Source organism: Rhinopithecus roxellana, chromosome 16 (genome assembly GCF_007565055.1).
Source record: "Rhinopithecus roxellana isolate Shanxi Qingling chromosome 16, ASM756505v1, whole genome shotgun sequence".
In the NCBI taxonomy this organism is placed as follows: Eukaryota; Metazoa; Chordata; class Mammalia; order Primates; family Cercopithecidae; genus Rhinopithecus; species Rhinopithecus roxellana.
The window spans coordinates 65,034,439-65,061,027 of record NC_044564.1 but is presented as its reverse complement, the minus strand read 5'-3'; the positions used below and the strand labels follow the sequence as shown (position 1 = coordinate 65,061,027).

General features: G+C 39.6%; 1 protein-coding gene across 6 annotated transcripts in view; it reads left to right on the top strand.

Annotated features, from left to right (window-relative positions):
- The first annotated feature begins 9,124 nt into the window (after window positions 1–9,124).
- Window positions 9,125–26,589, top strand: part of MPDZ (multiple PDZ domain crumbs cell polarity complex component) — a 179,203-nt gene continuing 161,738 nt past the window's right edge. For 3 of the 6 annotated variants that reach the window (XM_030920148.1, XM_030920149.1, XM_030920147.1), the window contains exon 1: window positions 9,128–9,366. The gene's annotated coding sequence lies outside the window, so the exon portion shown is untranslated. Of the gene's footprint in view, window positions 9,367–9,403; window positions 9,440–26,589 lie in introns of those variants that run through there. The other 3 variants (XM_030920151.1, XM_030920145.1, XM_030920146.1) reach the window with 3 other exon arrangements.

Here is a 26,589-nt window from a genome sequence, read left to right as displayed (position 1 = left end):
AAACTGAGGGGCATACGGCAGAAAAACAGACCAAGGCAAATTTCAGAGCAGGTGTATTCAAATCTTCAGAGCAGGAAGAGTATTTGAAAAGGTTTTAAAACAGGAAAGAAAGGAAAGTATACTTGGAAGAGACTCAAGCGGGCACCTGAAGATTAAATGTGATGTTTAACCCTTATCCTAGGACTTTATAGGATTCTTTCACATGATTCTTTCCTTAGGGTGGGCTGCCTGCATGCGCAGTGCCCTCCTTACCCTTGGGAAGTGAGCATGTCAGTGTGTTTAGGAAGTTGTATGCATGCCCCTCTGAGGCTTTCTTCCCTTTTCTGCTGGAGTATTCCTGGAAAGTCATTATTCTGCCATGTTGTCTCTTAATGCGTACGCCTGGGAAGTTGCTTCCACCTGGCATCTGCAATCAATGAACGCTCTAGTGTAACAGGTGTGGACCATGAGGAAACAGCCTCTCCCTGTTGCCAATGTATCACACTTACAGAGGCAAGGAAATAATTGCTGAATCATCACCCAACATTCCTAGTGGATGGAGGAAGAGGCCTCTCCTGCCCCGCTCATGCCTGTCTAACCACCTGTAACAAATCCACTCAACACAATTACATTTTAATTGAAAAACTCTTGAAAATCAACTACAGAATTAGGAAATGCAGTTTAAGCAAAGTCCACAAAGATGTAAATAAGGATGATAACGTTGAAACAATCTTTGGGAATAATTTTTAATAAATTAGGCAATTTCTGTAGGCCTATCAAAGGCCAACCCTTTTCATCAAGGTGGGACAGCTCTAAAGGGTCCTGTTAGTTCCAGAGTACCACATAGGATCTACTGAAGCCTTTGCCTCATACTATAACATTTGATGGCTCTCTTTGCCCAATCCTACTTTCACAATCCCCTCACCCAGTTGTTGACTCCAAGGCTATTGTCCAGTAAACTTCACATTTCCTAGGGAATCTGAGCAATGACAAAAGGTATAAATTAAAAATTTTGCTTTGATAAAGTGGCTACAATCAAAATGTCAAGATTTCAAGGTACAACCATTTTGATAAGAAATTTTTTTTCTTCCTCAGAAGGCTCTAAAAAAAGAGTAATACCAAAGTGGAGAACAATAAAACATTTTAAAACAAATTTTAAATGCAGAAAGAAGATTGGGAGGAAATAAGCAGGAGAGAATAATTACTTGGAATCCAAGAGAAGAGTAAACATCAAGAAGAAGAAACTATGTGAGAATATTTGTTGTATCCAAACTATATCAAGTCAAGCAAACTAGTGCAAAAGTTATTTGGGTAAAGATGACCTCAGAGCAGTTGAAAAAGGGTGTTTTTGGTGGTTGGGTCAAGGTTAGTGGGTTGCTAAGTTCACACACTACTTGCAGAAATGTTGGACCTAGAAGAAAAGCACTAAATGCAAGATGCAAAAAGCAGCAAAAAGATACGCAGAAAAGTCAGTCAGAAGCAAATCAAGTTGGAGGAGAAAGGCAGTAAAGAAACTATAGCCAATTTCACCAATTTTTTTTTCTGTTTTCACTATGGAGAAAGGAAATTTCGAGTGCAGCTACAGAAACACAGCATGACAGAAAGTCTTCAGAGAAAGTTGATCTGGATCCCCTAGAGTTTGGAGAGCACAGAGTTTATCACCTGACTCTATCCTAGAAAGGTTTGCATGAGGGAGGCTGCCAAGAATTGCCTAAGATGGCAGGTCCAAGAAAAATCTGTAGATTTGGGTAAGGCTGAGTCGCTGAGTTTTTCTGTGACGCCTATAGGCAACTTGGAAGGTAGTGTGTCTAGACTAGCACCATTTTGAAAGGACTTCCCAGAAAAACTGCCTGCTTGGATGAGTGGACTCTATCAGGAAGAGTCTGTGTGGGGTGTACCAGGAAATCAGGATTTGAAGGGGAGTCTTATGAGGTCATCGGGAATGTTACATCATCCCCATAAAACGCAGAGGTCGAAGAAGCCAGAGTGGAGAAGGTCTCCAAACAATTCACTAAATCGCCCCATAAGAGAAAGTGCCAGCCTTTGGAGATCTGCCATAAAGGACAATTTTCAACACTCAGCCAAGTAAAAAGGTATTTTTATTCCTTTTCATCTCATCCCCAGCTCCTTACCCTAAACTTAGAAGAGTTAGAAACAGCAGTGAGTAAATTGAGAGAAGTCAGGGTGAATAAAACCAACAATCATCTAAACCCGAGGGCAAAGAGGAGCTGCTTTAAATTGAATGCAAGATACATTTTTTTTTTCCAAAAATTTATACAGGGATATTTAACACTCAAAAATAAGGGCTATTCACTAAACCCCCCAAATGGCTATAAAAGCAGTAGGGTTCATGGTGTTTTTAAAATACACCTGCAAGTTCTTTGACACTTCTCTATCAAGAGATAGGGTCTATGTCCTTTTTTGTGTGTGCCTGGTGGGCCTTTGTGACTGCCTCAATAAATGAACTACAGCAGAAGCGACATTGTGTGATATCCAAGGCAAGATTAGAAAAGCCATGCAGCTGGCCTGGTGGCTTCTCTTGGCCATTTGCTCGGGAGCCTTCAGCTGCCATGAAAGAAGTTTGGCTTTCATGAGGAAGGCCACCATATGGAGAAGACCACACAAAGAGATCATATGGAGAGAATTAAAAGCTGTGGGGCTAGAACTAGGGAGAGGTAAGTGAGATGGATGAGGCCTCTTCCTGGGCACAAAATTAAAGGAGGGAATACCGAACAATCCCAGTAATTAAGAGGAATCATATTTTAATGTCATATTTAAAAAAATGTAAAAAATCCATAATGAATAAAACATCAACCTCTTAAATAAAGACAGGATCAGTATTGCTGGTTGTTCCTTTTGCTTCAGATTTCAACATGGCACGGCAAGGCACTGTTACTACTCCTGGTTGATTGGAAAGGACAGAAGGACACTTTCTGGGGTGATGGGACTATTCTACATCATGGTTTGGTTACTGTCTATGGGGGAGCGTATGCAATTGTCAAAACTTATTGAATTGTGCACTTCAGATCTGCACATTTTATTGTTTGTAATTATACCATGTGCATATATGTTTAGAACAGGCCTATGATCCAATTCAGCCTAAGGAATGCTGGAGGAATACTGCTGGAGGTTTTTGGCTGAGTTACTCTTTAAAAAGAGAGGGATTGCATTGCATAGTCTCTGGACATCACTCTCTGCGCATTTGAGAGCTGCAACTGAGATGGTTATCTAGTGATCAGCTTGGCCAAAGCTGACACATGAAGAATCAGAAGTTCTTTCTGATTATTTCAGAAGAATCAGAGCTGGGGCCTGCACCCTCACTGAACTATACCTAATCACTGCATTTACTCTGTACTTTTCCTGTTACATATGCCAACATCTTTTTAATTTTATAAGCCAGTTTGAGTTGGGCTTTCTTTTACAGACTCAGAGACATACAGAGAAAGCAATACACAGAAGCAGTTAGGCAGCAGAAGCTCAGAGTGAGCAGAATTCCTGAGGAACGCAGAAACAGAGCGTAGGCAGCATGGGGCGCCTTTACCTGCCAGGCACAGTGCTGGCACGGGGGAAAGGACAGGACACGAGACAGACAAGATCTCTGCTCTCATTGAGCTTACATTCTAGCTGGGTGGTGGTAGGAGACAGGAGGAAGACTGCAACAATTTTAAATAGTGATAAATGCTGCAGAGATAATAATACAGTGCAATGTGAGGTGAGAAGGGGCTACTAACTTACTGGTGAGCCAAAGAAGTCTTCTTTACAGAGGTGACGTCTGACCAGTGACTTGAATGAGGAGAAGATGCTAGCTGTCTAAAGCTCTGAAGCAAAGGCTTTCTAGGTAGAGATACAGCAGCACATTCCTGGAAGATAAAAAACAGATGGAAACTCCCTAAAAACTTTAAAGTGCAAATAAATCACCTGGGGGGCTGGTTAAAATGAAGATTCGGATTCAGTAGGTCGAGGTGATGCCGAAATTCTGCATTTTTAACAAGCGTCCGCGTGATGCATTATTTCTGTATGCATTGCACCTGGAGTAATCCTCCCCACAATGTGGTCTGTAGCCTGGTCTACACACACAAAAATTAAAACTTAACCTTTAAAAATCTTTATAGCAATTGAACACTGACACAACATCCAAGCAAGTCATCACTTTTCCAGTAATTTATTTTTAGTGCATTGGTCAGCAACACATTGGAAATTAAAAAACAAATCACCCGACCCTTTGCAGTTAGAGAAGCAGTGTCCTAGGACTATGATACTACAGCAGAGGAGGGAGCTATTCTATCCACTAAAACTGCAGAGAAGCTGGTAACATTGAAATCCTAGGTACAATGAAGAATGGAAGTAAAATGTTAGGAGCAAAGTCTGGGTATTGGAACAACCGACATTATCACCACCACCACACGCATGCACAGATACACACACATAAACACCCACATGCACACTCTAGACACACACGCATGCACACATAGCTTCCATATGTAACTCCTGGCAGCCAGGCATCTATTTCTCAGGCAAACATCCAGAAATGTCCTCTCTAAAAACATCAAATGGCTACGGAGTAAAGACTTCCTTATTCTGGAATGGAGGAGCCCCTGAGTGTAATGCTTTCTCGGAAGTGAAGTACAAGTCAACAAAGTCTTGAGGTGTGCACAGTGCCCCACACTGCTCACTGCCTCATTATTAAATATAAACAGACCATCGATGATCACCAGACTTTCAAGGACCCAATATAAACAAACATTAGAGAAAGAAGAAAAGCTAGATACATAGGGACAGAGGTCCACTGGATTATAATTGTGGTAGAATAACACAGACTGTAAGAAAATCTCATCTCTAGAGTTGCATCCTCTGAAATGACCTTTCGTTTCTCTCTGTGTGTTTGTGTTGTGACCAGAAAGATGTCACATTTCTCTGTGAGACCTGGCTGTTCACTAATGGAAACTCATGTTTTCCTTATATTTCTAGTTATCCTTTAATAAGCTCCGGCTAACTGAGGTAATCTCAGTGTGTTCCTTGAAACTTAAAAGTACCTGTCGAGCTCACTGTGAATGGCTTAATATGTGTATTTCATCAGTTTGAATGCTTTTAGTTACAAACAACAGAAAACTCAATTCAAACTAGTTTAAGAACTAAAGAAAATTTGTTGGCTCATACAAGTGGAAAGACAAGAGATGGAGTGGGCTTCAGGTAACATGTGATCCAGTGACTCACTGGTGTTTTCAAAGCTCAATTTTTCCCCTCTATTCTTTCTGCCATCATGAAGGAGAGTATTACCTAAAAGATACTATGCAACTTGAACAAATTCTTTTCACTATTGTTATTGTTGGTTTTTCTTGATTTTTTTTTTTTTTTTGGATAATTCACTTAGGCCCTCAGAGTATGCACAACAGGGAAGATATTTTGTAAGATATTTCAAAATGTCATTCTAGCTGGCATAAACTTGAGGCACAGATTCTGGAACAGTTTGGATGTGTTTCTCCCTAAAATTAACCTGGTCCCAATGCTTTCTCCTGGAATTTCCTTATAGAGTTAGAATTTTGTGGGTACAAATGCAGATTAATTCAAGGTCAGAAGGTCATGACCTCCCAATGCCCTTTCTTTCATGCTTAGAGAGATGAGGCCTAATCAGACACACTGGAGATTTCAGAGTCTTTATCTCTCTATAAACAGTTTGTTATATGAAGAGAGACAGATTACTCTGTATGTTCTCAAAAGAGAAATAATTTTTACATTTTTCTCATTCCTGGGATTCTCTCTTAGTCATTCTCTCCCCCTAATGGCTTTCTCCTAGACACATACATATCCATTATTCTAACATTCTTCTCTTTCTTCTTTATCTTCTTTTTTCAACCTTGACTTGTTTTCAATGGAAAGAAAAAATTAAGGATTTAGAATGTTTTTTAACATTGAACAAACTGAAAAAAAACTTATCTGAACTCTTCTTTTAATTGAGACATTTGAGGCAAATTGAAACCATAAAGTCAGTCAGCCAGTAGACAACATAAAAAATCTACAAACTATAATAAACTAAAACTGCACAGTTGTTATGTATTAGATATCCCTTAGGTAGAGGGACTGGCAAGCATGCCATCTAGTTTGCATTTAAACGCTGCATTATTACTAAGAGTCACTGCTGGCTAAAGGTGATGGAAATAGCCCATCATTCCCACTATTAGGATTACCCCAAATCACTTAGTCCTTGGGAAAGGATTTAGTTCATACAGAGTTCTAACCCTGCAGTTCTGGAGTAACATTTCCCAGCATGGGGGTCTCACCCACGCCTTGGCTATCTGCTGTTAAAAAGCAGAATGAAGACTGTGTGCTCAGCAGGCAACTAAAAGAATCCTCTGTTATTGTGATGGATCAAAACTTCAATTTCCAGGATCTGTCTTTTCCGCAGCTGTTGAAGGTTTTGAGTAGACAACCTGGGCCTTTCACTAGTTTTAGAGTTGTAGAGGAGCCACAAATGTAAAATAATATCATAGACATAGTTTATATTTGTACTTGTTCAATTATGATGAACAATAAATAATAAACCAATAATAATTTAAACCAATCTCAGAAGTTTCCAGGACTTTTTCCCTTATAAAAGTCCTCTGAATATGACTCAAATTTGAGAAAAACAAATGATTGTGGAGAATGCCTCACTGAGGATACAGGTAGAACGACCCCAGAGGCTATATTGACATGAAATAGAAAGCATTATTAATCCATTTACTTATGGGGTAAGTTTCAACCCATCCCACAGAGTAGAGCACCTCTATCTGCTTTACACTGTCTTTCTTTTATTTCAACTTATTTAATGTTTTTAACTTCTATTTTAAGTATATTTTTTAGTGCAATATCCCTGGTGGATTTCTAGAAAATCTTAGATTTTCTGGATTAGAACAAGTTACAGAGAATAGAGCAATAGCTCTGCAGGTTAACTTCAAAAGGAGAAACTTCTGGGTGGAATTATCCCCAAACTCTGGATAATTTTATGCAAGGACTAATCGAAACAAGATGTTTTTTTATCCTCTGATATACTGTTGTTTAAAGAGGGCACGTGGGTTTTGTTTGGCTAAAGGAGACTAGAACAATAGCACCTTTTAAACCAAGGTAAAATCCTTTGTTTTAATCTCATTTATCCACAATAAACCAGAGAATTAAATTTCTAAAACTTTCCTCTAATTCAGTTTTATGGGCTCTTTCCCTATGGTTCAATATAAAAAAACGCCATTTAAAATTTTAGGACTCACGGCATTCCTTCAGTAGCTAGTTAAGAAATTCTTTTCCTCCTACACTACCCCAGCAGCTAACATTTCATGCACATACTTCCTTTGTATTTGAGAATGACCAGATTTGAAAACTGACAAGTAGAAGTGCTATTCAAAGAGGAGGAGCCCTTTGGAATTTCTAAGCAATAAGAAAATCCTTTCCAAATGGGATGGCTTGAGATGACTCTATGACAAGAACACAAAAGTTATATGGACAAATTGTTCATTCTTGCAGTTGTATATTCATCCTATTTCATATGAGTGCCAACCAAGTGTGAAGTTTTTACTAGGCTCTGAGGATAAAATGGTGACTTAGCCCCTGTTCTCATTGGGTTTATGGTTGAAGTGGGAAGAGACATTGCATAATTACAAAACTAAATGCATATATACAAAATAGGATAAATATTATGAAGCAAAAGCACAGGGTACAATAAGAATGCATCACAATGGGTTTATCCTAGCTTGTGGGAATCATGTAGTATCTATGGCAGTTCCATTCACTGAGACACTGAACTGTGGAAGATGACCAGGCTTGAGCAGAAGTATCATGGTTGCATTTTTTCTTTTTTTGCAATCTAGGTTTGAGACAAGCAAAGAGTCAAATAAACACTTGAATATATGGATAAACCTGGAGGTATAAATGTAAGAAAGATTCTGTAGCTACTAGATGATAAGCTAGACGTGAAAATGTATTTAGAGGTAAGAGTTAAAAGGAAAAGAGGGCCCGTAACTGGTTGGAGGCAAAGAAGACTAAAGAGTGGCCTAGTGACAGGGGCAGATCTACCTGGAAATTGATGTAGTTTAACATTCTGGGTCCTTCTCTTGCCTGGGAGCAACCCTAGCAATGTGTTTACATGGACATTTATTTTTGGAATTTTTCAAAAGATTTTTTTTTGTTGTTGTTGTTGTTAAAGCAGACCCCCAATTGTACAAGCTTCAGAGCCCATACATCCGCCCTTGACTAAGAGGAAGGAGCAAAACCAAGAGTGTGATTGCATGGAATTACAGGAGGGGTGGGGTGGGGAGGGCTCTAGGAAGAGAGAGGTCAACAGCTGCGACTGTATTTGAAAGGCCAAGGAATATGGGAAAAGAGTATTTTTATTCAGAATAATAAAAGAAATTCTATTAAATGTTCTAAATTGGACTTCTGAGTATCCTTTGGTCCTATAATATTAGAGGGATGTTTTGAAAAAGAGTTTCTTATGCAGAAAAATATTCGTGGGACTTCCAAATTCAGGATAACAGAAAGAAAATCTTACGTGGCACAAAATAGAAATGAGTATCTGTTCTTCCTGGGGCCATGCAACTCTAATAACTTTTCCATGTTTACTGTTTTTGCTTTTTAATTGGATCATCAGACTAAGAATGCACCCTCATGTGCGAAAAGTTCCTTAGAAAGTGAGACGACTGCCCCCTCCTTTCTGATTAAAGCGCTTCTCATCAGCATCCTATGCCACTTAGTAAACTACCCATGCAGAAAGCATCCTCAGGGCAGTGCACATAAGGAAAATCTGAGGAACTAGAAACAGGCTATCAGTTTCCGCAGGTTGACAAAATCGGCAAATAAAAACACAAGACTGCCATTAAATTTGAATTTCCGATAAACAATGAAGAACTTTTTAGTATAAGTAGGTCCCAAATATTGCAAGGGATATACTTGTACTAAAATTATTCCTTTTTTGAGATTCCCATTTAACAGGCCAGTCTGTATTTTATCTGACCACCTCAGAAGTCCACTACCCACACCCCAGGCCTAGCGGCCCAGGAGCGAGTTTAAAACCCCGCACCGGTCCGCTCGGCCGCGTCCCCTGATTGGCCGAGGCGCGCCCGCCGCCCCGCCGGTCGCAGGCGTCACGGCAGCCCCAGCAGCCTGGGCCCCGCCACCGCCTCCGCGGCAGCCCCGGTCGGCGCAAGTGCGGCGCGCCCTGGGGGAGGGGGTGCGGCGGAGCGCGAGGCTGGCGTCGGGCCGCCGCGGGATTAAGTTTCTCGGTCACGCGTGAGTGTCTGTGCGCCTTGATCCCGAAGCTCCTCGCCGGGCCGTTACTTCGGAAGACAGCGAGAGTGGGCGAAGTGAGGCATCCAGAAGCCCCAGCGACCCCTGCTCCCTAGCTTACCCGCCGCGAGCCGGGTAAGCGGCGCGTGAGCCCAGGCCTGGAGGCCGAGGCGCGCCCCCGCGCCCTGCGCGCGCGCCGGCGGGGAAGGTGCGCGGGCGCCCGGGGCTCGGCGCGCGGGGGTGGGGGTGGGGGTGGCGGCGGGCGGGGGGGGCGGTGCGCTTGCCCCACCCCGCGCGGCCAGGCGCTTCGCGGATGCCGCTGCTCTTTTTAAAAGGATGGGGTCTAGAAGTTTCCTTTGCTACTCGCAAGTCTCCACTCCTCCCACCCCCGCGATGGATAATCCTAGACCTTTCAGCCACCCCCACCCCTTTCTTTTGCTCTCGCTGACTCTAAGAGGTTTAAAAGTTCTTCCTTTTCTTGACCCAGAGGAGCAGTCTTGGTGTCGGGGGGGCCAGGGGGTGGGGTGTTAGCCTGGGGTCCGGAGCGCAGACCAGGCCTCAGGGGCGCGGGAGCTTGTTGCTCTCCGCTGCCAGGGCCGCGCCCGGATGCCCCATCCGCCGTTACGCGGTGCCGGGCTGCGCGGGGTGCGGTAGAGAGTGGGCAGCAATGCTCCCGGTCTTGCGTTCCCGCCTTAGCCTCGGGGACCCGGAGACGAGCCGCTAATTGGTACCGGTTCCCCGTCCCCCACCCTTGGCGCCCGTGCCCTTTTAACCGCAGCTCCCGTTGGTGTGAGCATGTTGATCTTGTCTCTCCCTTAATCCCCTCACACCCCGCTCTGATGGGCGCCTTTGTCTGTGATTTGGCAGCCCCAGGATGCCCGATGTTCCTAGGGAAGCGATGTTTGGGAGACGCTTTGTGCCTTGCGGAGTAGCGCGTTTGTCGGGTGGTGATAGTGTACATTTTTGCTTGCATTCTTTGCAGAGGCACAAAGGCCGGGCTATTCTTCCCTGCAGTCACATGGAAATCCAAGCGGAGACTGCGGGGGAGGAGAAGTGGTCAGGCGCCGGCAGGAGGTGGAGGCCGCTGCGCAGTCACTGGGGGCGAGTGGGGGGCCCCCGGGGACCTCTCCTCCGCGGTGGGGCTGTTGAGGTGCTCTGCTTGGGAAGTCCCCGGCAGTGGGCACTGTCTTTGTGCAGTGGGGGCTGCGGTTGGAGGCTAGTGTTTGGTAGGTATCATCAGATAGATAAGAGGACTATGACTTCACCAGCCTAGAAGGAAAACTTCTCCATGTTCTTTTGATGTCATAGAGAAGGAATCTGATAAGTGACCAGACTGCCTTGTCCTGCCTTGTAGATAGTTTGATGTAAACATCCCCTTCGTGTTTCCCTAGAAATTCCTGGTTTAGTTATTCCCTTTATAGAATAACACCTTTTCTGAAAACTAACGAGGAGGAGGTGATGGTTTCGGGCTTGGGAGTTTTACATGTTGAATTTGGGTGTGAGTGATTACAGTGAACATCTTGTAATGTTGGAACCATCTAAATTTGTATAATGTATGCCTTAGCGCTTGATGGAATTTCGGTAAACAATAGTGTTTACAAAACCTAGCAAAACTTGGCCAGGCGCAGTGGTTCATGCCTGTAAGCCCAGCACTTTGGGAGACCGAGGTGGGTGGATCACTTCAGGTCGGGAGTTCAAGACCATCCTGGCCAACATGGTGAAACCCTGTCTCTACTAAAAATACAAATATTAGTGGGGCGTGATGGCACGCATCTGTAGTCCTAGCTACTAGCGAGGCTGGGGCAGGAGAATCGCTTGCACCCGGGGGGCAGCGGTTGCATTGAGCCGAGATTATGCCACTGCACTCCAGCCTGGGCGACAGAGGGAGACGACTCTGACTCAATAAATAAATAAGTAAATAAAAAACATAAATAAAAACCTAGCAAAACTTGAAGTTCTTTGACTTGATCTTCTAATACAATACTGCGCTTTGGATGGATGCACCTGTGCCCTTGTGTGCAACGTAGGCAAAACTAGTTTTGGGTACCCTTTGACTCTCCATTCCTCTTTCCTATCTCATTTGCCAAAACGAACAAACTTAGGAAGATTATTCTCAACATATTACTAATAGATTATGGTGTACCTTATTTCTTACATATGTTCCTTTTTTCCGCGTTGTTCCTTTCTGTGTTTATTCTTTTCACTTACCTTCCCTAGTTCTGGTTTTCTTTGTCTCTTTGCCACACTTCTTTTTATTGACTAGGCCTGATGGTTGTGACTTGGAAAGGGAGGGATCATTAGTCAGTTTTTAGTGTGCTTCAAAGTCCTATCACCTAGACATTGCTCTGGTTGGTCCTTAAAGATATCTTTCCTTTTCAGATGCATTTAAATGCACCTAACTGTGAGGAATAGAGGCTGTTCTCAGAGTTTAGTTTATTTCTACAAGTTGAAGCTATTGAGAGAGATTCTTGGAAATCCTTGAAATGTAACTATACATGGATTTAGGCCTAGTTGGCTACTTTTAGTTTTTAACTGCTAGGATGGAGAGATTTTGCTTGACAAATGATGAAGTGAATCCATTGTCTAGAATTGAGATTAAGGGATTTAAAAGCTGGAGAAGAACAATGAATTGCCCGGAAGGTAGCTATCCTGAGTTAGAGGCAGATTATTTTCTCCAGATTACATCCCAGATCTGACATAGTCTTGTCTCTCAGGTTGAGTTGCAGGTTGGCTACATTTTGTATATTTGGAAACATACAAAGTACTCTGAATTTCATGAAATATTTTGAGGCAAAGTTGGACCAGAATGTTCCCAAATATGGTAGAGCGAATAGCACATCTGCCAGAGAAAGATCCTACACTTTAAAGTGAAGGAGCAGACAACTTCCTGGTGAATTTAGGACTACTTGATGGTGCCTATGAGTAATGATATATGTCTGAAACAGTTACATGTACTTTTAAAAATAGTTATTTGGCTTGAAGTAGGGTTTCATTTGATATTGTTATATACATTATCAACCCCATATTTATAACAATAAATATTTCATTTTTTTCTTGTAAGTTAGTGTCAACAAAGGAGAACATTTATATAAGTACAGTTCGGAAATGATATTTAGCATGGTAACATTGATATATTGTGATTAAATAATTTTAGTGGGATTCCATGTGGCATAATAAGACTAAGGAGATAAATAAATACTACTCGATAAAGGAAACCAGTGGTGAGGAATCCATTGCCTTCCTGTGATATGTTTCCAGAGAAAATCCGAGGTATTCATGTAGTAGGTAGTAATAGATGGATTAGGAAGACTGTTGTATTGGGTTAGGCATTGAAGAGAACACAGAATAAATACGATTCTGCTCCAGAAGTGTAGGGTCTCAGTTGGAAGAATCTAATGGGAGAAATTATAGAAAGGTTTTACACATAAAAAATGTTACAGGGATTCTAGGAAAGTAGTTAAGTATAGGGATTACTTGCTCTTATCATTGTGGTTAGTAAATAACACACAGAGGGGGCTTTGGTCTTGAGATAAGAGGGTGGAAATGAAAGATTTTTGGTATGAAGTAGAGCTTAAGTCAGTGGTTTTGCCTTGAAAATTGACATGGTGTATGGAAGAGGCTGGGATGTGAGTGGGCAGTGGGTACTGAAGAGCATATTCAGTTTGTATATTTCTGGAGTGCAATAGAGGGTTTGTGCCCAGGGGAAAAGTTCGGATGGGGAAGAGCAATAAATGGAGAGCAATGAAGTATAGGCTGAATTTTATCTCCTGAAGTTTCCACTTTCCAGTAACCCGTTTCACATTTCCTTCTGAGACTTTACCAGAAACACGTTTAGTGTCTATATTTCTAACAGCCTCTTCAGTGCAATCTGAGCTTTTTCTAACCTGCACCCTAAAACGTTTGTAGCCATTACCTGTTACCCAGTTCCAAAGCCACTTCCACATTTTTGGTGTTTGTTACAGCAGCACTCCATTTCCTGGTACCAAAATCTGTATTAGTTTGATAGGGCTGCCTTGACAAAATACCACAGAGTGGGTGGGCGGCTGAAACCATAGGAATTTATTTCCTCACAGTTGTGGAGGCCGAAAGTCTAAAATCAAAGTGTTGGTGGGATTCGTTTCTACCGAGCCTCTCTCTTTGGCTTGTAGTTGGCTGAGTTCTCCCTGTTTCTGCACATACTCTCCCTCTGTGTATGTCTATGGCCTCATTTCTTTTTGTAAGGTAACCAGTCATATTGTGTTAGAGCCCACCCCTGGTGTCCTCATTTAACCTTTATCTCCAAGTACAGTTACATTCTGAGGTACAGGGAATTAGGATATCCTGTGGATTTTTAGGAGACATAATTTAGCCCATAACAAGGTTCTCAAAGAGACCTAGTCTGTAAACTAGTGAGACCCTGAGGCAGTGAGATCATATTGGAGGCTAGTGCATAGTCTGACCATTACTGGGGTAATCTGATGTTTGGCAAGAAAGGGAAACTGCTATTTGAGGACAAAGGTATTTTATCTTTGGCCTGAGGCCACTTATTTTCTTTCTCTGGGTGTTCATCGGGAAATTGTGCCTCTATGACCTTCCTTTTTGTGGACAGAGCATTAATTTTCTTTTTAAGTGTTTTATAAAAGCATTCGTTTTCTTAAAATATTTCTTTTAATGGTTCTTAAAAATAGTAAAGCGCTAAATTTGGCAAAGCTGAAACATTGTGTTGTAAATATCTCAGTGGTTTTTGAGTCTGATTAAAACAACAGAATTTATTCTTTAAATTCCATTGATCTAAAAACTGTCTTATACGTGTTTTGTGGGGTATATGGCATAATCTTTTTTTCCTTCAGAAATGTTTCCCCCTTTTGGGAAAATATGATTAATAAAAGGGATTTTATGTTACATAAAATAAAAACTTTTTATTTTTATTTTTATTTTTAGGTGTTGCAATTGTATTTGTTGAGTTAATGAAACCATTAGAACCATTCTTCCAGATCTGGCCAACTAAGTTAAAAAAAAAAAAAAAAACAAAAGATAAAAGGAGACAAATTCTTGCTTTTTTTTTTTTTTTTTTTTTTTTTTTCTGGCCTGTCTGCCTGTGGTGGTTAAATTTGTTTTGTTTAGGGAATTCTTATCTTTATCCACCTTTTAGTTTTATTTGTGTCTGCAAAAGCAACCTTCATTGTTATTTTCTTGTAAACCGCTTCCAGATCCAAGGTGTTATAAATAAGTGTATGAGGAGAAAGTGAAAAATGAAATACTTATTTTTTTAAAAAAAGAAAAACACAAAACTTAAGGAAAAACTTACTGTTGCTTATGTTTTAAAATACATAAGGTAATTATTTATTTTAGTAAATAGCACATTTAAAAAGGTATGGAAGATACAAGTGAAAAGAAGACAGAAAACTTGCCTGTAATTGGATCACCCATATACCACTCGCATAAGAAAATCCCCAAAACACATATTTTGAAAAGGAAGATACTTACATTATTTTGATACAACAAATGAATAGATAGAGCTGTTGATAATAGATTTCACCAATTGCTGTCTTTCTCAGTAAGCATAATCTGATCTGAGATTATTAAACGTTCATATAATTTGAGTTGATACTAATAGCGTTTATTTGAACTGATGTCTCAGGTCTTTTGAATAGGTATGATACAGTTCGCTACTATGTGGCATATAGGACACCAGTGGAGAATGTATTTTTAAAAATTTTGATCTCTGCTTAAAATTAAGCGTTAATAGTCATATTGTTAATTTCACAATAACTTTATATTATGTACTCAGGTGGTCCCATACGATACTTTGCTTCAGGGAACTGTCATAGAAAATGGGCATGAGAAGCTATCCTTCTGTGTTCATGAGATATCATTAACCTAACAAAACCATGATGATAGAGTCATAAAGATTAATGATTATTCTACAAGTTAAAAACTCCTCTCTGATATATTTAAGATATGTCCAGTTTCTCTTATACCTTGCTAGGCCCCTGTTTTAGTTCATTTGGGGTGCTCTAACAAGATATCAAACAGTGGGTCCATTATAAACAAAAATTTATTTCTCATAGTTCTGGAGGCTGGGAAGTCCCAGATCAAGGCACTGATAGGTTCTCTGAATGGCGAGGGCCTCGTAGATGATGCTGTCTTGCTGTGTCTTCATGTGGTGTGGAAAGGGCAAGGCTGTTCTCTGGTACCTATTTTATAAGGGCACTAATCCCATTCATTAGAACTCTGACCTTGTGATCTAATTGCCTCCCAAAGGCCCCACCCCCTAATACCATTACTCTGGGAGTTAGGATGTCAACATACGAATTTGGGGAGAACATAAACTTTCAGACCATAGCAGCCCCCTTAATAGGACCTGCTTTGTCTAAGGCATTACTAGGTAAATTTCATAAAGCTTATGTATTTCCTCCTCTGCTTCTCACTCCCCACAAGTCTCTCAGGTTTTTGCATTTTAGTAAGTCAGGCCTGAATCCTCTTCTGGACAGCATTCATTTTCTTTTGTATTTTGTTTTAGTAGAAACGGGGTTTCACCATGTTAGCCAGGCTGGTCTTGAACTCCTGACCTCAGGTCAGGTGATCTCCCCGCCTCAGCCTCCAAAAGTGCTGGGATTACAGGTGTGAGCCACTGCGCCCAGCCTTATATTCCAGTTTGGGACTACAGGGGCCTCATCGGTATGATTCAGTGGAGTGTTGTCTGACCCTTCTTCCGCTTTCCCATCACATTCAGTTTTCTGGGCTAGGAAATGTAGTTATCCTATGCTGTTTTACAGCATTGGATACGGCTCTTCATTCTGATATAATCTATTGATTATATATTGGGTTAGACTAAGTCACAAAGTATTTTTAGCTCTGTTTTGTGGCTGAGGTAGGAAAATGAGGAGAAATAGCTCTGGGGCCTGGATTATTGCTCCCTAGCTAGCTTCATTAAGATGTTCAGTGAACATCTGTTGGATGCTAAAGTCAACCTATTCAGCCCCTATCCTTTTCTCAAGGAGGTGGGAGGGACTGTTTAACTGTTTTATTGTGGTATAAGTTATAATTGACAATAAACTGCACATATTGAGAGTATACAATTTGTTGAGTTTTGGCTGTTGTGAAGCTATCCCCCACAATCAAGATAGTGAACATATCCATCACCCCCAAAAGTTTCCTCATACCCCTTGGTAATCCTTTCCTTTACCTACCTCTCCCATCTTCAAGTAAACTACTCATTTGCTTTATATCACTATAGACTAGTTTGCATTCGCTAGAGCTTTGAATAAATGGAATCATACGGTATGTTCTCTTTTGTCTGACTTCTTTCACTATGTAATTATTTTAGGATTCATCCATGTTGCCTGTATTCATTAGTTTAGTACTGGTCATTGCTGAGTAGTAGTAGTCATTGCATGGATATACCATTAAAGAGTTTTTAAGTCATTTAAAACTCTCCTGCACTTTGTCCATTGTCTTATGGTGCATATTCATTCTTGCTTTTGTGAGGGAGGAAAAACTTTACTCTCTGAGGTTCTGTAAGTGAGGCCTGTTAATTAAAACTAACAAAACACAGATTAACATTTAATCGATCTCTTTAATTTTACATGCATGGGGGCTACACAGAAAAGAAGAGACCCAAAGAAGAGGATAGATTTGGGGTTTTTACATCATTTTCATGAAAAAAGTTGTTCTCACTGGTAAGGGAGAGATGATCATCTTTACAAATGGACATTTATGTGACATTTACAAAGGAAATTTTGTGTTCTACTTTTACACAGAAAGGGCCAGGGCAGAGAGTGCTCCTGTCTTCCATTTCCTATTTGCCTTCAGTTCAAAATAATCCTGATGCCAAAGTAGCATATTTTGGAGTGGCATATTCTGATCCCCTTTGGATTCAACTGTGTGCGTCTGACTTTTGTATTTGACAGTGTTTCTCAGTCTTCTTAAATTCATGCCCCATTTTGATAAACATAACAGAAAATTTAAATGCCCTTATTTAAATGTTGGAGCTTCAAAATATGTAAGTCAGTAGTTTAAAAAATACTACTGGTAATCGTAAAAAAGATTTAAAAATATTTAATTTTGAAAGAGGAGATGATTAAATAAAAAGTCAGGAGATTATTGAGGCTTTCCATAAACTTTTGTATCCTACTTTATGAAGTTTAAGCACAGCACAGTAGTTTCAGTATTGAACCCAATGCTTTATTTTGACTGCTTGCTAAATATTCCTCACCCACTTGCATATTTTTTGTAATTCTTATCATTTTTGATAGCTTTATCTGTCACTCCTGTGACAAATTTATATGATAGTCCTATAGTGAATTGGATAACAAAGGAGTAATTTGGTGCTGAAATTATTTAAATAATTGCCATTCTGTATATGTTGCAATTCAGATCATCAAACACACCAAGAGTTGGAGAGGGGATGATCTGCATCATTCTAGATCAGCTCTGGCCAATGGAAATATCATATGAGCCACACATGTAATTTTAAGTTGTCTGTAGCCACAGTAAAGAAAAAAGCAGGAGTAAGTGAAATTAATTTTAATAATATATTTTATTTAACCCACTTTCTTCAAATTATTATTTCAACATATAATCAGTATAAACATTATTGAGATATTTTACTTTCTTAAAAAAAAAAAAGCTCTCCAAAATACGCTATGTCTTTTACCTTTACATCATATTGCCTTTAGAACTAGCCAAGGTATAAGTTCCGGGTAGTGGCTTGTTTCATTGTGGCTCCTGCCTACTGTATTGGTCAACACAACTTTAGCTCATGCAGCTAAGCTATAAGGTCAGGTGAAATCAAGAAACAAGATGTCTTCATTCTGTTATGAAAACCTGTTATGTTGGTGGAACCACTCAGCCTTTTTTGGGTCATTTGTAATGTTTATATATTGTCTGTACCTTCTGATCACTTGAAGTGACAAAATCAAACTACATTTAAAGCACATGTCCTCTCTGGATTATTACAAAAGTAAAAGTTGGTTTATGCTGTTAATATTAACATTTAGTCCTTTGAGTGCCAGAGTAAAAGTAGTTAATGGAGGCAGTTAAACAGTAGATGAGTTAATTAAGAAGCAAATAGTCACATTCATTGAAAGATAAGCCTTTTTAAAATGCTTTCATGGATAAAATATCACTTGTCAAGATAACCCCAATGAATCCTATAGAATTACATATGGTAACTAAATAGTGTAGCTTGTTACATTATCTGTGAATTAGTAATTAGGGGGTCGAATTGCTCCATGCTTATTTATCTTATATGGCTAAGGTACGTGTTCAGATAGGTTCATAATAATTTGGATTCCTTTATGCAGTTTTCCCTCATCTGAACTACCTGGAATCTTGCCAGCAGCATGTAAATTGTCATTTCTTGCTGAATTTTCTCAGTATATTCTCAACTGTGTAGACTACCAGTGACTGACAAGCTTATCAGCAGATTTAGACAGTAACACCTCTTTGCTGGCAGAGGACTACAGGGTTCTCTCTAGGAATTACTTGGTACAGATTATGAAAAATACTTTTTTTATTGTGAACAGATTTTATTTTTTTCTTGTGTGTATGCATGTTCAATTAACAGAAACACCAAAGGTACCTTTGTTTTGGTTTAGTATGGAGCTGAATAAGAAAAGATCATGACAAATTTTATTTTTTTTTAGATAATATGCTCATCTATACATGTACACTGTTTCATCTTGGAGCTTGCAGGAATGTTATTGATTCCACTAGGATTTTTAATTTATCTCACAGCCATTATTTATGGTGCTGGGGATATAGCCCCAAGAGAAAAAGAAAACAATAGCAACACAAAACTTCCTACCTTCATGAAATTAAAATTCTATTATTTCCTGTTTTCTAAAGGCATTTCAAACTCAGTATGTCCAAAAAGAATATAACCATATTTCTCTGTCCTCTAAAACCATATATTTATCTTTCTGCTGTTGTTCTTTCAGCTAAATGATGTCCTGATAGTTCTAGTTTCCCAGATTAAAATCATTGGGAGAGTCAACCTCTATTTCTGTCACTCATTCACCCCTCCTGGCCCTAACAGTCACCGAGTGGTCACTGAGTCCTTTTGATTGCCTCTAATTAATGAGTCTGTATCTTTTCTCTGTTTTCTTGCCATTGCCTTCATCTGGGCTCTCATTCTTTTTTGATTAGGTTGTTTTAAAAGCTTAACATCTGGTTGTATTATCATTAGTTCTTTTCCCTCTTTGGTGAAATATTTACACTATTATCAGAATTGTTTTATCAGAAAATAAATTTTAGTAATCCCTGTACCCTCCAAACTCCTTCCCCAGTGTCCCTGCATGGCCCAGCCTGCCTGCAGGGCAAAGCCCCAATGAGGCCGTGGAAACATTACCTTCATAGCTCTCGTCATTCTGGACCCAAGTACTGCCGCCTCACTGTCATCAAGTTCTCTGGGTTCTTTATGGTTTTGTTGCCTTAGCAGATGTCCTTCCCTTCGTAAGAAATGCCTTTCCCTTCACTGCTCTCCTCCACACTCTCCTAATCGGCTCATACTTCAGGATGATTCATCTGTCATATTTCTTACAAATTCTTTCTGACTCATGTTGGCAGGATTGGATTCCTCTGTACTGAGAACTTTACCTATCACGTTGCCCTGTAATTACTTACTGTTTTCCACTAAATTGGAAACTCAGAAGTTAGATACTTGTCCTCATTCTTCTTTTGTCATATGCTTCAGTGACAGAGGTGGATAAAGACATGGGGGCCTGAAGTATATGGAATTTGGGGTGGTTCTCTTAAAAATAATAGAGAATCATAAATACAAAATTAGATATGAAAAAAATTTATTTGAATGAGAATTGAAGGATCCTATGCAAGTACCTTCATGCTAAATCTTTCTACACACATTCTAAATCTTCCTATACACATGGCTAGGAATATGTAAGTGCTCACTTAATACTTGATGAATTGGTGTGGTTTCTTTGGGACGTGTTATAAGTATCATCTGTATATCTATATATATATGTATATAATTTTCTTTTTGCTGTTCATTTTTTAATATTAGGAAACATGATTAGCCATTCTGATGCTAATACTGTTGCTAATAATAAATGTCTAATACTTCCATACTTCTTCCCATTTCCAAACACTTTTGAATACCTTATCTTACAGGATTTTGACAACTGAGTCACAAGGGAAGTGACTCAGACTTAATGACTCTGTGTTTTGCTACTTTTTGGAGCTGAAGTTCTTCCTTTGAGATCAGATTTCACTTTGGTAGGAGAAATGACAGTTCTTCCTCTGCGTCTGTAACCTCAGTCAACACCACTTTGCTCTATATTCTGTTAGCCTGGTGAATGCTAAGGAATTTTCTGAGAGTTTTCCAAATCATCTCAGTGTCGTTCCATCTTTCCATCCCTTCTCCCTTTCAGCTTCCTCAATTATTTCTTCTTCCTTTCCTCCTCTGTTACTTGTGTCTTGCCATACATCAAACACATTCTTCTCCATGTCTTTTCTCAGATAAATTGATACTTTTAAGTGTTATTACTTTGAATAAGCTAAATTTTGTAGTTTGCAATTTTCAAAGTTATTTCTACTTCTTTGAAGTACTGTGGGGTGTGTCTTGTGATCCTCAGTAGTGTAAAAAGTGCACCTAATTTTCAGCAATGGAAAAGAAGGTATCACAAAACTGTGTACTTTACAGCATAGGTGAGACAGCTCTGTTGCTTAAAAGCTTCATGAATGTAGGAGAAAACACTATCTTTCTGAACCTCAATTTTCTTACCTGAAAATGAGGGTATGAAGTATGGAGCTCTTGGTAGGATTGAAGGAAATACATATTTGTAAAGGACATAGGTTTTGTTTAAGAAAACAGGGATAGGATATATGGAAGGTATTATAAACAAATTGTTTCATTTCAAACACTAAAACTGATGCCGATTTCGTTACCTAAAAAATTTACTTATGTAGCCTATTTTATTTTCTGGGAAAGTCATTATTATAACATGCAATAGCAATCAATTCTTAAATGCAATTTTATTATTAGTTGTTATTGAATAGCATTTTTAAGAACCCCAAATAACAGATTGTTGCTTTAAATTGTGTATTGCAACCTAGCCTACATTTTAGACATTCCAGTGATGAATATATATTTGGAAAGTTTTGCCTCTTGGAGTATTTGATGGTGGATATGTTCCTGAGGAAGAAAGTTGCCTTTTTACATCAACAAAATGATATGGAAAGTTAGTTTGTTACTTAGGGACTCTTGTCAGGGTAGACATCCCTCTGATTAAGGCTTTTAAGCCTTTGTCCTCCTTAAATCCTTCTTCCTTCTTCTCTTTCTCTGACCCCAAATCCTCGAGTAGCTGAATGAGCTTACTTTTGCATGAAACTATTCAGATAATTATTGACATTTCATTATATAGACTTTTCAATACCTCACATAATAATGGCTGGAAAAATGGGATGGCTTAATAAAAGGTCTGAGTTAGGGAACCCTGGAAAAGTTATAGTATTTTCTTTGACTCTCTACTGAATCTATTAAATGTGGTCTTAACAAGTTACATGTTTGGAAAGAGTAAAAGCTTACACAATTTTCTTACATCTTCAAATAATTAAGATTGATAATTGAAAAAAAAAGTGTTGATTTCTTCTGTCTGCTGAATTTAAGGGTTCTGAATTGCTAAATACTCCACAAAAAGTATTGCAAAGAATGGGCCGAGAGAGGGAGAGAGAGAATGTGATTGTTCACAAGCCCTTCTTAGTACATGCATCTGTTGTACTTCTCTGTGCAGAGTTGGAACTGAACCAACAGGAGTCAAACCACTAGTTACCACGAGCACAGTATAGGAGAGAAAAACAGCCACATTAAATATTATTCCAAAATGCTGTTTTCTTCCCAGAGGACTTCTGATGATTTGAGCCTGCCCTTTCCTGAATAAAGTTTGTAAACTTTGTTCCTGTCCACATTCAGCAAAGGGAAGTCATGAAAGCCACTGACTGAATTTAGGAGGTACTGATGGATGGGGAAGGATAAAAATATCTAATTATGTATAGTACTTATAGCTCAGTGATACCTAAGGAGTTTATATAATATACAACACTTTTCATAATTTTTGTAGAAAAGATTCCAGGAGAAGCCATTTGGAACAGTAATAGAGAAATTGTGGCAGTAGAGTTATTTTAAGAGTTGGGAAAGTCCTAGAAAATGATCTTGGGAGAATAGTAGAAACGTGAAGTTGGATGGGGAGATAAGTTGAAGCGCATGGTTGTAATATTATGGTCTTCTCTCCTACCTCCTAGTTCCACAGTTTTGTCTGTATTGGAAATATTGTCTCCATCATTTAACACTTTCCCCTGAGGAGCCACTCAGTCACAACTGACAAGCCACCTATTGTTCTGCCCCAGTGTCATCAAGATCTCACAAACTCAATGGAGATCCTGTCCCTGAGACGGCAGCTGAGAAATGACAGACATTTTTTGTACTATCACCTCCGACAGCAGTTGATAGGTTCTAACAACAGAGACCTGCTGCCAACTATATTTCTGGGTCCCATGGGTACGCTTTTGAGTACCAAATGCTTTCATTTCGTTTTTTCTTTTTGAGATGGAGTTTCACTCTTGTTGCCCAGGCTGGAGTGCAATGGTGCAATCTCAGCTCACCGCCACCTCTGCCTCCCAGGTTCAAGTGGTTCTCCTGCCTCAGCCTCCCCAGTAGCTGGGGTTACAGGCATGTGCCACCGCGCCTGGCTAATTTTGTATTTTTAGTAGAGACTGGGTTTCTCCATATTGGTCAGGCTTGTCTTGAACTCCTGACCTCAGCTGATCTGCCTGCCTCAGCGTCCCAAAGTGCTGGGATGACAGGCGAGAGCCCAAATGCTTTTTATAAGCACCAGGACACAGTCCACCTGGGCTCATTGAATTGCCTCATTCCAGGTAGGGAAAAGGGCAGGAGGTAAGAGCCTGAAGTAATTTCTCTGGAGCATTTGTTGCCAGTGTAGGAACTGCACTGAAGAATTCTATGGCACAAAGTTAAGTCTTCTGCATGTTTTAGGTTTCCCCCAATACAATAATGTGGCTACCGTGAGTGCTTTATGGGCAGCTAGCTGCCTCTGGAGTTTGGCATTGACACATTGTTGTGTTCACCTGCGAGGGCAGCTCTTGGAAGAATGCCCCTGCCTGGTTCTATGCAAGAAATATGCCTGGCATGTTGTGTCTTGACCCTTAACACTGAAAATGTGGTACAAACAGGGGCATTCTGCCCAACAACCTAAATTCCTTTGAGTTTAACTGAGGAGTGAGAGAACAGAAGAGGCCAAATCTTAATTCTGAGAAGAACTTAAATCTTTCCCCTCAGTCACCATGTTTGGTGTGAGTTAACAGTTTGAGGGGAGGGTCCCCTGTCCAACAGAGATACATGAAGAGAACATTATAAATGAAAAGTATGCAAAATGAATGTTCAGAGAGAAAGTGTTAGAATCCATAGTTCTCTAATGTGTATTCTGGACTCTTTTTTTTTTTTTTTTTTAATTATGGGTGAAGGTTAATGGAGAAGGAAATAAATATAATGCAATGGGCTATAAACAGAATTGATTGGTCTAAATATTTTTAGAAAAGGAAAGTTAGCCTTCCAGAGGGTCGGTTGAGTTAGTCCAGCAGTCCAGGGTTCTGAACCGAGACACACCACTGATTTGTTATGTAATCAAATCTCAGTGAGCTTTAGCTTCTCTGTGACCTATGTGTTTTTTGAGGTTCCTTTCAACTTTAACTTTATAGTTGAGTGTAAGCAGTAAATAAGGGTATTTAACTCAAAGTATCATAAAATATAAATATATAATTCTGGAAGCAGATATGAATCTGCTAATATTCTTTATAAAACTTGTGTATCAATGTGTTTTAGAGAATCTGTAGATAAGGTAAGAACATATAAACTGTTTGAAAGAGCATTTTGCCTCAGACCAACAATCTTAAAAATAAAACTAATTTTCAAAAGCCAAAGCAAATGTAATGAACATGTTTTTTGGTATAAATACATTTGTTATGTAAGAATACTTGTAAGAAAATATTCAATTTCCATATTATATGTATTTTCATTTTCAGTAGGCTTCATCCCCTCCATTAGAAAATTAACAGGAAAATATGATACAATGCTATAGAGAGCATGTAGACAGTGAGACAGGTTTTCCTCTCTTCCTCTTTCTAGAAGACCACCAAGATCAGGACTCCACCCTTATGTTCTCATTTAATGTTAACTGTTCCCTAAAAGACCTGTTTCCAGAATCAATCACATCGGGGTTAGGGCTTCAACATAGGAATTTTGGGCAACACAGTTCATTCCATAGCAGCGTCGTAAGGTACTATACTCAGCTATTCAAACTCTATTAGGGCAGACATTTCTAGAATCGTCTCGCAACACTGACATGTTCCTTGTAGTATTACCATCCATCAATAACCAAAGCAGGAAATGTGGGATTTATCCTAAACTCATCTTCCTTATCTCCATATTACCATGTCACAGTACTTATATCTCTTAACTAATCTTAATCTATCTCGCATTTTCCTTTGTTTCTCTAGTTTTGAAAATGCCTCTTACCTGACTTCCTTATCCCTAGCTTCTCTTGATTTTTGTATGTCCTCCATACCATTGCCAGAGTGATCTTTCTAAAGATCACTTTGCCAAAATAAACTTCTAATTAAATCTAAACTCTTTAATGGCTGGGTGCAGTCGTCACAACTATAATCCCAGCTCTTTGGGAGGCCGAGTTAGGTGGATCACTTGAGGTCAGGAGTTTAAGACCAGCCTGACCAACATGGCAAAACTGTGTCTCTAACAAAGTAAATTACAACAACAACAAAAACAAAAATTGGCCGGGTGTGGTGGCGGGGGCCTGTTAGCTACTTGGGAGGCTGAGGCATGAGACTAGCTTGAACCTGGGAGGCGGAGGTTACAGTGAGCTGAGATTGTGCCACTGTACTCCAGCCTGGGCCACAGAGCGAGACTCCGTTTCAAACAAAACAAAAAACAAATCTAAACATTTTAAGAGTAGTATGGAGGGCCCTGGATAATTTGGCATTTACTCACATCTCCAGCCTCATCTTCTCTGTCTCTCGTTTTTCCTCAGCCCTAATCCAGGTACTACATAAGAAACTACTTGCAGTGCTCAGAAGGTACCATGCACTCTTGGCGTTTATGTGGGGAGCTCTTTCATCAGACCGTCTCCCCGACCTATTCTTTAAGACTCTGTGCGGGAGTCTGTGACTCCGGGAAGTTTCCCTGACTTCTCAGTTCAGCTTGGGTGTCCCTCCTTTGTGTTCTTATATTTTAATTGTTTATTTCTTTTCCTTTCATTCACTTGTACGTGAGTTCCCAGATTGTATCATCATTTCTCCAATTCTGTGACTAGACAGCATGCCAGTCATGTAAGTGCCCCATGTGTGTTTGCTGAATCAGTAAATGACAGAATTTGAGTACTTTTCTAATCTCTTGACCTTCCCTGCATTTTCTTTTCTTTTCTTTTTCTTTTTTGAGACAGACTTTTGCTCTGTTGCCCAGACTGGAGTGTGTTGGCTCGATCTCAGGCTACTTGGGAGACTGAGGCAGGAGAATCACTTGAACCCAGGAGGCGGAGGCTCAGTGCAGCCTCCGCCTCCTGGGTTCAAGTGATTCTCCTGCCTCAGTCTCCCCAGTAGCTGGGACTACTGCATTTTCATTTCAGGTAATTTGTATGACAGTTTTATAAAGAATAAGAATACTAATCAATATTTGAAATATGTTATGAAGTTAAGGTTCTTTAATACTTGATTTTCTTTCATTTTGGTGGGCAAAGTGGAATTAATACATCTTATTTTCATTGAATAAATTTAGGAAGATTTATAAATGTCAACTTGAAAATAAAAATTGTGTTCATGAATGCTTTTTTGATCAAAGCCTATAAAAATGAGGGAGCAGTTCAGAAGAACAGATGCTAAGAAAAGGCTGAGTGATTTCTGTTGGATGACTGCGTGATGTTGGTGGGTACTGTGACATTTCTATACTTTTAGAGCTATAGTTCAGTAATGTTACCCAAAAGTAGGAATTATGACTGAAAGTGTAAGTATTGCTGTTATGGACAATTGAATTTATGAAAAACGACTTGCATTTGACTACTGCAACTGTGCCTTTGTCTGCTAACTTCAGGTACTGCTGAGGCAACTATGAATGATAGAAATGGTAAATTTAAATGCAATAACAGATGCTGAGCAACTTTGACAAGCTGCAAGCCATTGAAACAAGCACTTTTAATGTTGTATTCCTTTTTCAGTCAGAATTGTTTAAGATAACTAGAAAATTGTATGCATTTGGGGCATTTTCTCTACATAGAGTTATTTTTAGCATAAAACATATTTTCACTTGTTAGTTGCCATATAATCTGCATTGAG